Genomic DNA, 14,543 nt, shown 5'->3' on the forward strand with positions numbered 1-14,543 from the left:
TCTATATAAAAAACTATCGCATGGCAGATAGCCAAAAACCAGAAATCGCCAGACAGGTAAAAAAATTAATAGATGATGGAATAGTCGAACCATCAATGTCTGAATATAATAGTCCATTACTTTTGGTTCCAAAGAAACCACTTCCGAATTCCACGGAAAAAAGATGGCGATTAGCAGTTGACTATCGTCAAATAAATAAGAAACTATTATCAGACAAATTTCCACTTCCAAGAATAGAAGATATTCTTGATCAATTAGGAAGAGCAAAGTATTTTTCATGTCTCGACCTAATGTCTGGATTCCACCAGATAGAACTAGAAAAAAGGTATAGAGATATAACGTCATTTTCAACAGCCAATGGCTCATATCGCTTCACGCGATTACCATACGGACTGAAAGTAGCACCAAACTCCTTCCAACGTATGATGACACTTGCATTTTCTGGTCTTGAACCATCGCAAGCATTTCTATATATGGATGACTTAGTAGTAATAGGTTGTTCAGAAAAACATATGCTCAAAAATTTGACTAACGTATTCGAGCTATGTAGACGACATAATTTGAAACTACATCCAGGGAAATGTTCTTTCTTTATGAAAGAAGTAACATATTTGGGTCACAAATGTACCGATAAAGGTATACTCCCAGATGACACCAAATATGAAGTTATAGAAAAATATCCTATACCAACAGATGCCGACAGTGCTAGGCGTTTCGTAGCCTTCTGTAATTATTACAGACGTTTCATTAAAAATTTTTCTGATCATTCACGCCACTTAACGAGGCTTTGTAAAAAGAATGTTCAATTCGAATGGACAGCAGAATGCAATGATGCATTCGAATACCTTAAAACAGAATTAATGAAACCAACATTACTACAGTACCCAGATTTCGGTAAAGAATTTTGCATAACAACCGATGCTAGTAAACAGGCATGCGGAGCGGTACTTACACAAGATCACAATGGTCAACAACTTCCAGTGGCATACGCTTCAAGAATGTTCACTCAAGGTGAAAGTAATAAGTCCACTACAGAACAAGAATTAACGGCCATTCATTGGGCCATAAATCATTTTCGACCATACATATATGGCAAGCATTTCATGGTAAAAAGCGATCATAGACCATTGTCATACCTATTCTCTATGAAAAATCCAAGTTCAAAACTCACTCGTATGAGGCTGGATTTAGAAGAGTATGACTTTACTGTAGAATATCTTAAGGGGAAAGATAACCATATTGCGGACGCCTTGTCTCGCATAACAATAAAAGATCTGAAAACAATCAACAGAGAAATATTAAAAGTTACCACCAGATCAAAAGCTAAACAGGAAAATTCCTGTAAGGACGAAGCAATAGTCAAAATACAAGAGGAAAAAGAGCAAACAATAGAAAAGCCCAAAGTCTATGAAGTTGTCAATAATAATGACACAAAGAAATATGTTTTAATCAAAATAGATAAACACAAGTGTTTATTAAAACGAGGAAAAACAATTGTTTCACGCTTTGATGTTGATGACTTGTATTCTAATGAAACATTTGATCTAAATCAATTCTTTCAAAGGCTTATTTCAAAAGCCGGAATGCATAAAATAACAAAAATGCGAATATCACCAAGCGAACAGATGTTCCAATTTGTATCACTAAATGAATTTAAAATAAAGGGCAACCGAGTACTCGAAAAAGTAGAACTAGCTATTCTACAAAAGGTGATAATTATAGACAAAAATGACGAAGCTCAGATTAAAGAAATTTTGACAAAATTCCATGATGATCCTATAGAAGGAGGCCACACTGGTATTTCGCGAACCCAGTCAAAAATCAAAAGATTTTATTATTGGCCCCAGATGACCAAGACAATCTCAAAGTATGTAAAGACTTGTTTGAAATGTCAACAAGCCAAAATTACAACACATACGAAAACTCCATTAACATTGATGCCAACGCCAGCAACAGCATTTGATACTGTTTTAATTGATACCATTGGTCCACTACCGAAATCGGAAGACGGAAATGAGTATGCAGTTACAATCATATGCGATCTAACCAAGTTTTTAGTAACTATTCCAACACCAAATAAAAGTGCTAAAACAGTTGCAAAGGCTATATTTGAATTATTTGTACTGAAGTACGGTCCAATGAAGACGTTCATTACAGATCAAGGTACGGAATACAAAAATTCACTTATGAATGAATTATGCAAATATATGCATATAGAAAATCTAACATCTAGCGCTCACCATCATCAAACTTTAGGAACAATAGAAAGAAGCCACCGAACTTTTAATGAATATATACGTTCATACATATCGGTTAACAAAAGTGATTGGGACATTTGGTTACCATATTTCACTTATTGCTTCAATACAACACCCTCAATAGTCCATGACTATTGCCCATACGAACTAGTATTTGGCAGACTACCCAGACAATTCAAAGATTTCAGTAAGATAAACAAAATAGACCCAATATACAACTTAGACGACTACTCTAAAGAGCTTAAATGCAGACTAGAATTGTCGTACAACAGAGCAAGAAGAATGTTAGAAAAAGCAAAAGCGGATAGAAAATTAAGATATGATAGGAATACAAATAATTTCGAATTAAAAATAGGAGATAAAGTATTACTTAGAAAAGAAACAGGTCATAAGTTAGATAAAAGATATGAAGGTCCTTATGACGTAGTAGATATAGGAATAAATGACAATATAACCATTAAAACAGGAAGTAAGAAACAACAAATAGTACATAAAGATAGGCTAAAAAAGCACAAATAGAATGAAAAAAAAAAAGGGCAATCAATGCCAAACCTTTCATAATAAAACTTAAATAACGGCCTGATCAGCCAAAACAATATAACAAAGACATAGATATAATCGAATTTTTATTAATTCAAAATACATACATATTTTTTCTTTATTCATTTAAAAATTCTATATCATAAATAATGTTAATTCATTAAAAATAATATTTAAGTAATTTTTATTTTATAATGGTAATATAGTTGATAGAAAATAACTTCATTTCTTTACGTTATTTTAAAAAAGAGGGGAGGTGTAGTATGTGCATATATCGAGGGTACACTGTACCTATAAGTACACAGCAACACTTAGTTGCATTGCATAAATAAATGTCTCAAGTGAGCGTGATATAAGATCACCCATTTATGCTTTAAGCTAAGTCAGCATCCCCACGCTGGCCGCTGGCCATATATGCGCATAAGCTCTCTCTCTCTCTCTCTTATACATATATATATACGCTGCTCTTCTGCCGCTGTCGACGGCGGCGCAGTCGCAGTATTTAGGTAAGATTAGACACTCTGTAGAGGTTAAGCGGGCAGAACCGTTTCTGCTACTCGAAGAGATAAGAAGAAATAAAAAGGTGGCCTGACGGCTGCACCCAACTGCAAGGAAAACACGTGTTCTCAATTGGTGGCATATATTGGTTTATTACAGTACATGGCCAGCTTGACTATGCTAGGGATTCGGATCGATATTGTTCTAAATAGGGTCAGAACCGCTCCCTTCTACCATTTAAAAGCTTTTCTTCAAAATTAAAATACCCCCTCTTGTTCTACAAGTATCTTGCTATGCATACAAGTTTGGCTGCAAACCGTAATCCTTAATACCTTTACAAAAAAAAACCACCAAAAAGCAATTGTAGATGCACTTTTAAATTTCCTCGGCTATTTTTGCAAAATTTAATTACCAGCATACCTTAGTATTACTTTTGCAGCAAATGTCAAAAGTTTCGTAATTCAATCGACGTCCTTCGTCCCAGGCGGAAGTTAAAATTTCAATCAGCTGGGGCACAAAACGAAAATAATCTGCAATAAAAATGTTTTCCTTTAATAAAAATTAAATTTCCTTCAAGCGACACATGTTGCCGAGTTGGGAACAGGAAGCAGGACTAGGGATAGCAGAATCGGTTGGTGAGGGGAGTTCTGGGTGGAGGGGAAAATGGTGGAAAGTGAGCCTGAAGCTGGATCCAGCTGAACTGTCTGCCGGATGCAGTTAGGTAAAGGCATCGCAACGCATCAGCCGACCTCAGAAAGAGAGACGATGCCACCAGGACTAATACTATGCTGTATGACCAACCCCGGGGCATCCACCACGTCCCACCTACCACCTTTCACCCCTCGCCTCACCATCCCGAGAAAGGTCCTTTGGCGCGGGGAGAACGCGACTAGAAATGTCTTTCAATTTATAATGACAAAGTCGTGTGAGTCCTCCCACGGCCCACTCCTTCGCCATCCGAGTCTTGTCTGTTGCATTCGCAATTCCGCATTGGATACGGAAATGCCACGCACAGTGGTGTTCTCTGTTTCCAGAGCTATTAGTTTTGAGTGGGATCGTATTGGAGTATCCTAAGAAGCCTAAATGTTAGCTGAAAAATGATTAGATTGCTAACAAGTTGTATTTTAAAGGTATAGAATATCAATATGTACGTGGCTTCCGAAGGAAATACCTTGAAAATCGTTGTAGTTATTTAAACATAGTAGTTATTTGAATCCACTTTTAAGCAATTGCTTGTAACCACAGTGCCGCCACAGCTATAATGTTGTTCCCAGTCCCCTTACCATCCCATCCTCCTCCTTGTGCCATCGTAGCTGAGCTCACCGACTTTGCGGAAATGCGGCTCACATTTTGCCATCGGAGATCGAGGAGCAGCCAGGAGGTCCTGGGCAAAGGTAGTGCCAATGGCAGATGCTGCGCCAAAGACGGCGAGGGGATCCAGGCCAGCAGACACATCGATGATTGCACATGGCTTAAAGACCCAACGGAGCCAGTTACCCGACCACTCCCACTGCCACTCCCACTCCGCCCCCGCATCATTTCCTCGCATTAAAAATACAACGTCGGCAGATACATCAATTGAAAATGAGGAAAGGAAAGGCATCGCATCGCAACGGCAAAGGCGAGTCGCATCTGCGGCGGACAGCAAAGAACAGGAATCGGAAATCGGGTGAAGGGCTGAGATACGGACGACTGGGGACATGGTTACATGGGGCTAAGGGATGGTTGCTCCTGCTTGCCGGCCAGGTTGGCTGTCCAGTATCTGGGGAGATGTGGGGCCAAAGTGGGCCAGTGTTTGTCTGGGCATGACAGCAACTAAGCTGCAGCTGAGCGGGATTTGATGCCTCGAACGCATCTGTTGCTCCGGAAGACTCTTAAGTTTTCAATTTGCTAGATTAACCCGGGGTTGCATAAAATACATAGCGATAAAGTTAACAGGTATTTGAGATATTAGAACTACGCTTATTATTACTACCAGCAGAGACGTGATCGAGAAACAGTTATTTCAAAATGGGGCAGAAACATGCTAAGGCATCCAAGTTTGGCTTGCAGAAGGGGTAATTTAAGTGAGTCAGTGTACAAAATGATCCGCCATAAATTGTAAAAGCTCCCCATAACTCCTCAGTTACGTCATTTAACAAATTTCACAATTTCTGGGCAATCATGAGGAATTTTCCCCAGCCCATCCCATCTACCAACCGTCGTTGCGATAACTCAATTCGTGGCGCAAATTTGCTGAGACTGCAGATTGTCTGCAGGGTGCTCCATCTATGGCAGCATCTGTCAGCCGGGGACAGCTTGGCCATATGTCTCGGCCATACATCACGTACACATAGTATCTTTGTGTGTACTGGCCACACCCCTTGCGAAAGTAAACAGAAAGCGCTATTTTCATTTGCTTTATCGCTCGAAGAGATTGGAGAAGAAGAATAAGGTCCAATCACCCGAGCCCTAATACGCTTAGGCTGCTCATAATCACGCTTCAGCTATTCGAGATGGATTGGTGGAAATCGGGGGAGGCCGACGGTTCTGAGGAAAGCCAACCAGATAGTTCGCCCCATTGTTCTTATCGCATTATTACATTTCTATTTGCTTTAAGGCTAAGACTGCAAGAGGTTCATCCAGCGCTCTGGTCTCTGTCGCATTTCCCAGTGGCTTATTTATAAGCGCTATTTGTCTTAGCGTCCCGCCAAACTAATAACTTTTCCGTTGTCCCTCCATCGAGCGATTTTCCTTTTTCCTCCGGCTTTTCTTTTATCTTCCTCCGCTGCACTTGACGCTTGGCCAGCCGCGGCAGTGCCTGCACTTGAAAAACAATTCGATGGGTTGTAATTGAATTTGTAGGAATTTTTGCAAGATTGCATTGATACCTTAGAAAAGGTTTGAAAATAATATTTAGTTATGTTCTGCTAGCCCTTCATAGCTGCCCACCGAACCACTAAACTTGTGCAAGTGTCGTCAAGGATATCCACTTACCTCTGTCTCGTCGACAACTCCTTTTGGGATACTTCCTGGACTTTATCGGGCGGCCACTTCCGCTCCACGTACACAAATCACACGTCCCTTGGAGTCCGGCACTGGCTTCCGGCTATTTAAATTGACATCCTGTTGCAGGTGACTGCTTCCTGGCTTCCTGCCGCCACCTAGCCCCCAATTCAATTTGCAAAATCATTAACACATTTAGTCAATAAGCCCTGGTCGGTGTTCTTGAGACGCTAGTGCCCTCTGTGGGGATTATTATTCATTTTTATGTAATTATCTGCTTACACCAGAGCCCAGGGAACCCCAAAGGACAACTAGGAAGCAAAGAGGCTTCTTCTTTGTCCCTGCTACGGCTGTATGAACATCAAACGAGGAGGGGTCTGTGATTTTCTGCACACAAAATTATCTTTAACTGGCATTGGATAAAAGCATCCTGTTGTCCAGGACCTGGTAATAGCCATGAAATATGGCCGCAACGTGTGAGCTCCTGTAGTTACACTACGGAGCAGTTACTTCAAGTTCTGTAGAGACTTGGCGGCGAATGAGTACAGTTAACTGTGGAAGCACAGTGGAGACCTACCACGGATATGTGTTTATCCTCTACAGCGAAATATAATTAATCTGATTTGAAAATCTTAAGATTCAAGGTGCATTTCCAACTAAAATGGCCATTCCCATGTAGGTACACTTTTTAACTGCACTTTTTTAAAGTCCAGCTCGTTCTCGCCTGTCAAAACACATATCAGGACGAGGTCCTTTTTAGTGCCACTGTTCGGGTTTCATCATCAGAAGCAGCTGCAGCATCAAAAAAATGCGAACCATTTAAGTTTATGTGCCCAGTGTGCTGGTGTGTGCGTACGCTCCTCTCGAGCCTTCTTGTGTGTGCGTGTGTTAGTTTCATAATGTAACCGGATGTGCCAACACAATGCTCGCACATCCGCTTGCCAGACAACAGGACAACAGCTGTCACACACACACACACACACACATACACATGGTGGGGCAGAGGCGGAGGCAGAGGCACATACAAGTTAAATGCCGCTGCGCTTTTGTTTGCACATCTTAAGGGATCGAAAAGGAGCAGGGACATTCCCACTTCCACTTCCACTACCATTCCCATACTCTCCTTTACCCGCCTTTGTCCTAGGCCAGCACTTGACAGCAACGGGCGCATTATTAGAAGCAGCAGAGCATATAATAGGGGCATTTCATAACAAGGAGGCGTGAGTCCACACAAACAAACCCGGCCAAAGCCCGAGCTACAGGCTCTGACATAATTATTAACTGCATGGACGTAAGTAAATATGAGGCGACCAAATGGGCAGAGATAACGAGGCCATTGTATGTTTATGCCAGTGTGTTAGTGTTGGTGCTGAGTGGGGAAAATGGAAAAGCGAACACAGAACGGGGAATAGAGAACGAAGAGCGACGAGCGGAAAAGCCCAAACATTTAGCAGACATGTCACGTGCCGGGCTCATCATTTATGTTTTAGTTTTGGGCGCGCCTGACAAAACTTAATTGATTAAAAATAATATTCCAGCTGCTTTTGCCTTGCGGAAGAAAAGCCAAGAGTACATGAAGCGCATTTTGATGAGCCGCATAATTATTAACGAAGGCATAAGGGAAAAACAATTGTTTGTTTTTTTGTTTAGATTACTCTTCAGGTGCAGGAGTTTGTGTAAAGTGTTATCTTTAAAAAGCCTTGCAAAGACGGAACTCGAACTTTATATATGCCCACTGCATAAAGTTGCCAATTCATTTTTCCCACCTCCTAGCATTCCTACACATTCGAATCTAGAGTTCGAATCAGCTAATTAATAAGCAATATACAATCAAACAGGTCTTTAAATAAAAGTGAAACGTGCTTAAGAATTTTAAATATGATGCGCACTAAAGTTAGGTATTCTCCCTACATAGAGAGGACTTTAATATAATCAGCAGATTTTTTAGCCTCCTCTCCCTTTTGCCAATTTCTTGTCTCTTGTTACTTATCAGCTACAGTTTTTAATTTACTCTACATTTTTTGCGCTTCCGCACTGTTGCTAATTATAAACTTTTTAAGTGGCTTATTGGGACGGCTGCGGTTGCCTGGGACACGTCGCGTATCCGCAGTGGTGTACGCCCACTGCCGGCGGCAAGTCATCAAGTGCTCTTCAACTTTTTACTTCGCCAAGATGTTGCCGCCGAGTACTTTTCACCCGAGGCTGGGGAAAATGTATTATTTAAGGCGAGTAGTTCCGCTTTGAGTATGCACACAGCGCCGTTTATGTGCATTGATAATGAGTAGGCCACCCGTTTTTTATGCTCTTTAAGCTGGCATAAATGTTTGATTAATGTTTGCCCAGCCAGGGAATTCATACGAGCTTCCTCCGCTTATGCATATGTCTGTTCGGCTTGTCGTAAAATGGCATTAAAAGCATAAATACACCAGTCGTCACCAGCGACTTTTAACAGCCAACTCATAAATATAAAATCATACATAAATGCGCAACGAAAATCACATCACTTCCCGAGGATGGCGGAAAAGTATGGATATCCCGAGCTCGACCTTGCACTTTCAGCGGACATAGTTGATGTGATGGATCACAATTCGATTTTTAGTAGACATTAAGCTGGATCGCGTGCCACGCCCAACGCCCAACGCCCACCACCCACCACCAAGCGGAAACACTTCTCACCTTCGCCAGGAGGTAAAAAATGATAGAAATTCGGGGGGAAATTCGACACGAAAAGCAAACATGAAGGGAGCATGGACAAGAACATCTGCCAATGGGGTGCGTCAACGGAAATTTATGATGATAGATGGGGAAAATATCTTCCATATGCAACAAGCTGCCAAATTGTTACGGCGTCAGCAAACTTTGGGATATAAATGCTGCTAGCAGAAGCTCCTTAAACGTGTATCAATAAATGAATTGACTTTGCCATAAAATATTTCACATTCCATGCTCCATGTTCCGTGTTCCATCACCCGGAATTGCATCACCAAAAGAAATGGCAGTGGGTTGTAAATATTTAATATGCTTTTTGCATGTAGCCCATGATAAAGTGCGTGGCGTTGGGCAGATTAATCATATCCCTGGGGATCCAGGACCTAGCACACCTAGTTGCAGCTGCTCTGGCTTCAGCATCGAAAAAACCCCCATTGTTCTTGCTTGTGCTTGCTCTTTCATTTTGTTGTTTCTGCACATTATCAGCATAAATTCAAATAAAAACGAGAGTGGCTGCTGTCTGTCGTCTGTGCAGCTAAATAAATGATGTTATAACAGAGCGAGAGAACAGACGCAGACTGACAGGACACACAGGTCCTGGGGCCTGCCACCCAATCGCATACACTCCGCCCTCCACAGATAACCAGCTTTTTTGTTCGCTCCAACTTTTGCCATTTTTCTTGCGCCCCAAAAGTTGACAACAGGCAGAGCGAAGGACTAAGCCAGGACACGTATTCCAAGGGGCAGCAGCTGTCAGCCGAGAGCCAGGACAACATGATGGAGCTCATCAACATCAGTCGGCGGGATGTATGTGCACGTATACATGCCCCTATGATGCCCAAGATGGGGGCCTGGAAATGCCGATGGTCTTAGGCAAATGGAGCAACAAAATGGCCGCCGAAAGATGAAGACGCGTGCCTGGCCAAATCCCGAGGCGTGATTGATTAATATTATTCTCGGCTAATCTAACTTAAATGGCCGCAGCGCAGGAGGCGGCGAATATTACCTATTCAGCAACTTCCTCGTCCTTTTCCAAATGTGCGTGAGTGCCTCTCGTTGACTACGCTCCATACATAATAAACACGCGGCGTGTTAAGTGCCTGGAAAAAATGGAAAAAAAAGAAGAAAAAAATTCCAAAAATATATGTGTGAGTATTTTGGAGCATTTCATCTCGTATTTATATGCACGAAAGGAAGGCACTGGGATAACCTTGTTATGCGGAAATTGGCTATGCATAAAGCAAGGCTGCCGAACAGGAGGCAGCTTCAACTTTTCTTTGGCAGCAGAGGGGCACAATAAATGTTGACGTGGAACATAAGTGATGTCCTGGCAGCAACAGAAATCCCTTTCAGTTGCTTATGATTTTTTTCGCACAATAAAATTAATTAATCAAATGAGGGCTCCACAAATGGTCGCTGACAGCATTTGTCCCGAGGCACTGAGGCCCACTGATTGCGCACTTCAATCAATAAATGAAGCTCGTTATTAATTAATGCAAAAATGATGGCACAAAGGCCACAACAGTTGAGCCAACTTTCTGATGCGAATTGAACAACTGTCAGCAACATGTTGCTGCTGTCCTGCCGCCGCCGCCTTTCCCCACCCGGAAAACCCGGAAAACTACCGCTTTTCCGCCTTGGAGGCCGGCGCCTGACAGTTGGCTCATTTATTTCTGCAATTTTCCACCTGGCCAGCAGCAACGGCAGCACTTGAGTTGTTGACTTAATTAAAATAATAAATGATTTTCGGTTTCTATCCAGCCAAGGGTCAGCCAAATTAATTAAACTTTAACGGGGTGCATAATGAATTCCTATAAAAGGAATGGAATGCCAAATTCTGAAGGCCTCCAATTAACAATGATTGATGTAAGATTGAGCAAAATGATGTAAGGAACCTGACAGCAACTAAAAGCCATTTTAAATCATTTCAAATATTATAGAGAGTATACCATGGTACGAGGCATCTCAGTACATTCCTCATTTTGTTTACCACAATTTCGATTGCCAAATATTGTCTATGAGCACTTGGCCAAGGAAATGGAATCGCTTTGCAGCCAGCCAACTGGTTGCCAAGAATTTTTCAATTATTTTTGCGCCCCGCCTCAAAGGAGGCGTATCTGGCAGAGCCAAGTTATGATTCGTCTTCTTCGATCCCGCCCCGATGCTCAGCCCCTTTTGGCCATAATTATTGTTTGCACTTGCCGGATGCAAAGTTTTTCATTAGTGTGCGGCAAACAAAAAGGAGGAAATAATAATAAAGAAATGAAAATCGCACAAAGTTGAAAATCGCTGGTGAAAAGGGGCGGGTTGTCCGACTGCGGGACGCATTTGCAAACGTGCCGGTGGCATGCTTCATTGGCTTGTGCATTATTTGTGCAACCTGGGTTGCATCGTAAAAAATGCAGAAGCAGCAGGCTGCCACTGCAGCTGGATCCTTTTGGCCGAGCACACGGCACAGAGGGCAGAGGGCAAAGGGCAAAAGGGCACGGATGACGATGATGGGGACGTGGGCGAGGAGTGGGGCCCATGGGCGTGCCGACACGGACATGCGAGAACAAGCCACAGTATTTATGGTCCTGTGGCTGCCGGGGACAGCGACGAGTAATGTGCACCCCTCCTGCTCCTGCTCCTGCTCCGGCTGCTCCTCTTCCTGTTCCTGCTGGGCGTCGTCTGGCCATAAAACACAATCAAGCGTAAAAATACTGGGCGGGCACTTAACCCGGCCAACACCAACGCTAACACCAACACCACGACATCCACGACACGTCAACGGTTTTTACCTTTTATGTGCAGGGTACTCGAAAAGGTCGCCGGGTATATTATATCCCTGAATGTATATGGGTCCAACTACAGTTAAGAATGTGATGGTGACATAAAGGCAACCCAACCAGCCAGAAGGCAACTAAAGATGCTATGCAGGTGTTTAGAATACGCAGGTACATCTTATTTGCACTATTCTGTATGTGTAAAGTTACAACTCTTAGACAGGAAATATAAATAGAAGTATTTATTTAAAGGATGTGCTTGCTTCTCGATATATTTTTATATCATGCAAATCTGAGATGCATGCATATCACCTCAAGGCACACGTGAACTACTATTATTGTAGAGTACCTTGGGGCTGGCTACCCGAAGGTGTTGTATACTTTTTAGTCCAGTGGCTGCTGCTTCTTGGTATTTAAATATTTTAAAATGTTTGCTTAGCGCTCGGTGGCAATTCTGCTGCTTTTGTCGCTTATTTACTTATGCCCGTGTTGGCACTGCGTATTAAAATTGCATGATTTTAATTGCACAGCTTGCAGGAGCGATTGCAACATCATTTCAGCGTTTCTGCAATGACTGCATTTAATGTTGCGCATACGCAACGTATTCGCTGTACATAATGTTTGCGCTTGTAATTGAAAGGGCGGAAGAGATAGTAATGTTCACGACCACGCCCCCGCCCCCACTAGCGCCACGCCCTCCCGCACATATATCAGGCAGTAAATCCATAGTTTCCCATGCCCCATTTTCTGGTTAAATATTATTTTTACCATTAGCCGCACTGCACAGTGCGCTCACTTCCATTGCCGCTCCATTACATCCGCAGCCACATCCGCAGGCGCATCCGCATCCGCGTCCTTTCATTCGCCGTGCTCATTTCGCCAGTTGTTTATTTATTTGTTTTCTCTGAATGCAGCTGCTGTGCCGACTTTGTTGTTTTTGCGGTGCAGTTTCTTATTTCATGAAAATGAAAAGCTAAACAGCAAAACGCATTGTCTGGCACGTAATGATCGAAATCGTGGAAATGATGATGTTTATGTCCTTAAAGTCCTTACACACCAGTAAACTCGAGCGCTAGTGAGATGCAAAATATTTCTTTCCGATTCCACGAACAGAAATGCATTGTCTTTCTCAGGGTATAATGCTCTTAATATTGTAAGAACCAAATCTCTACGGTTTTATCACTGGCTTTGTTTAATTCGACTAGAATAAATTCTATTTTCCCCCAACAACAGTAGACTCTACAACAATATGGAAAACCTTTAAATTCGCGCCTATAAATAACATTTAAAATACCATTTGACATTTTCCAGTTGTTTAAGCACTCTAAACCACACTTAATTATGCGGATAATTTTATCTATGATGGCTCGCTTTTCGACCGTTTCCAAAAACATTAGTTAGCGAAATGCACTCCACACACTGGCTGCTTATTTAATAAGCAATTTAATGATATTTATTTTTATTTGAGCGAAAACAGCGTACGCTTAAGGCGCCGAAAATTCCCGAACATTTCATTTAATGAAATAACAAACAAGATGCACTAACAGCATCAAAACAGCAAACAAATAAACGGGGAAAATATAGAAAGTGGAGGAAAGCGCGCTAATGGCAACTTTAATGCTTCGGGGCTACGACTATATACATATATACATATATACATTTATTTTGGGGCTGGGGAGATCTGTGGGCATAAGGATGCGCATAATGTGCAAAGTTTGCGACGCAAACTAATTTCAAAGTAATTACGTAGCACAAAAGTGTTGATATTAGACTGCAGGAAAGGGGGCAGAGCCAGCTGAGCTGCAAAAACAACATGACAAAATGTCGTCAGCAGACTAACAGAAAGCCCCAAAAAAAAAATACAACTTGCCAGCCAAACAGCTGCACAAATGCGATGAGTTTACACCAGCATCAGCCCCCTGGGGCCCCCCCCCCCTGGCCCATCCCCTGGACTCCATGTCCCCGACCCAACCAACGTGCCACGAATGCGCCACGTCAGCGCGGCATCATCAAGTCCTTTACCGACTTTCTGGCGCTTCGAACAAGACCCAAAAAATGCAATAAAATAGGGAAAACTTCCTAGGCGGGAGCGCCGTCAAAGCTTTTGACTTTAATACGCGGTCGGGGAGAAATTAAACTTGGTATCTGGCTTCATTGGGGGTCCCCAGGCGATATCCTAAGTAGCCTCATTTTTCCCCCAAGCCGAACAATTTTCTTTTTATTTGTGTAATATTTTACAATTTCACAAAGTAAACGAAAATGGCGAAATTTAAGGGGCAGTTTGGGGAGCAACCAGCCGCTTGCATTCAAAAAAAAATCGGGGAGCAAATGTTTACTCCTTTAAAAATAATAAAAAATGGATAATTCATTAAAACAAAATTATTATTCTTTTGAATGCCAAACTGCTCTAACTGCTCTGAACGTCCGATTTCCTGGTTACCTTATGAATCAGCTCGAATTGTTTTAGAGTGTATACAGGGCTAGAGGCAGTGTAGGCAACTGGATGAGTTTTCCCAAAAGGCGCCAACAGGAAGACGAAACTCAGTAACAAAACACACAGATACATACACTCAAAACAAACTCGGCGGAAACGGAAGCTGGCAAAACAAGGAACGTTGGGCGACAAAAACAAAAGGAAAAACAGGGGAGTGGAAAAGCTGCAGCTGCAAAACAAAAGCACGAGCTCCGGGAAATTTCGCTCAAAAGCGGCTGGAAACAAGAAAATAAGCGACAGTAGAATCTGAAACAAGCAGAAAAAGAAAAGTGGAGAAATTTCATTTCTAGACCT

General features: G+C 42.2%; 1 long non-coding RNA gene across 1 annotated transcript in view, besides 1 other annotated feature; it reads right to left on the reverse strand.

Moving 5' to 3' along the window:
- Nucleotides 1-3,454: part of a mobile genetic element that runs on past the window's edge.
- Nucleotides 3,426-14,543, reverse strand: part of lncRNA:CR44909 (long non-coding RNA:CR44909) — a 42,551-nt gene continuing 31,433 nt past the window's right edge. Inside the window, exons 4-5 of the long non-coding RNA NR_124402.1 lie at nt 6,273-6,439; nt 3,426-3,826 (exon numbers count right to left, since the gene is read on the reverse strand). This is a non-coding gene — a long non-coding RNA (long non-coding RNA:CR44909). The remainder of the gene's footprint in view (nt 3,827-6,272; nt 6,440-14,543) is intronic.

The sequence above is a fragment of the Drosophila melanogaster genome, chromosome 2L, assembly GCF_000001215.4.
Source record: "Drosophila melanogaster chromosome 2L".
In the NCBI taxonomy this organism is placed as follows: Eukaryota; Metazoa; Arthropoda; class Insecta; order Diptera; family Drosophilidae; genus Drosophila; species Drosophila melanogaster.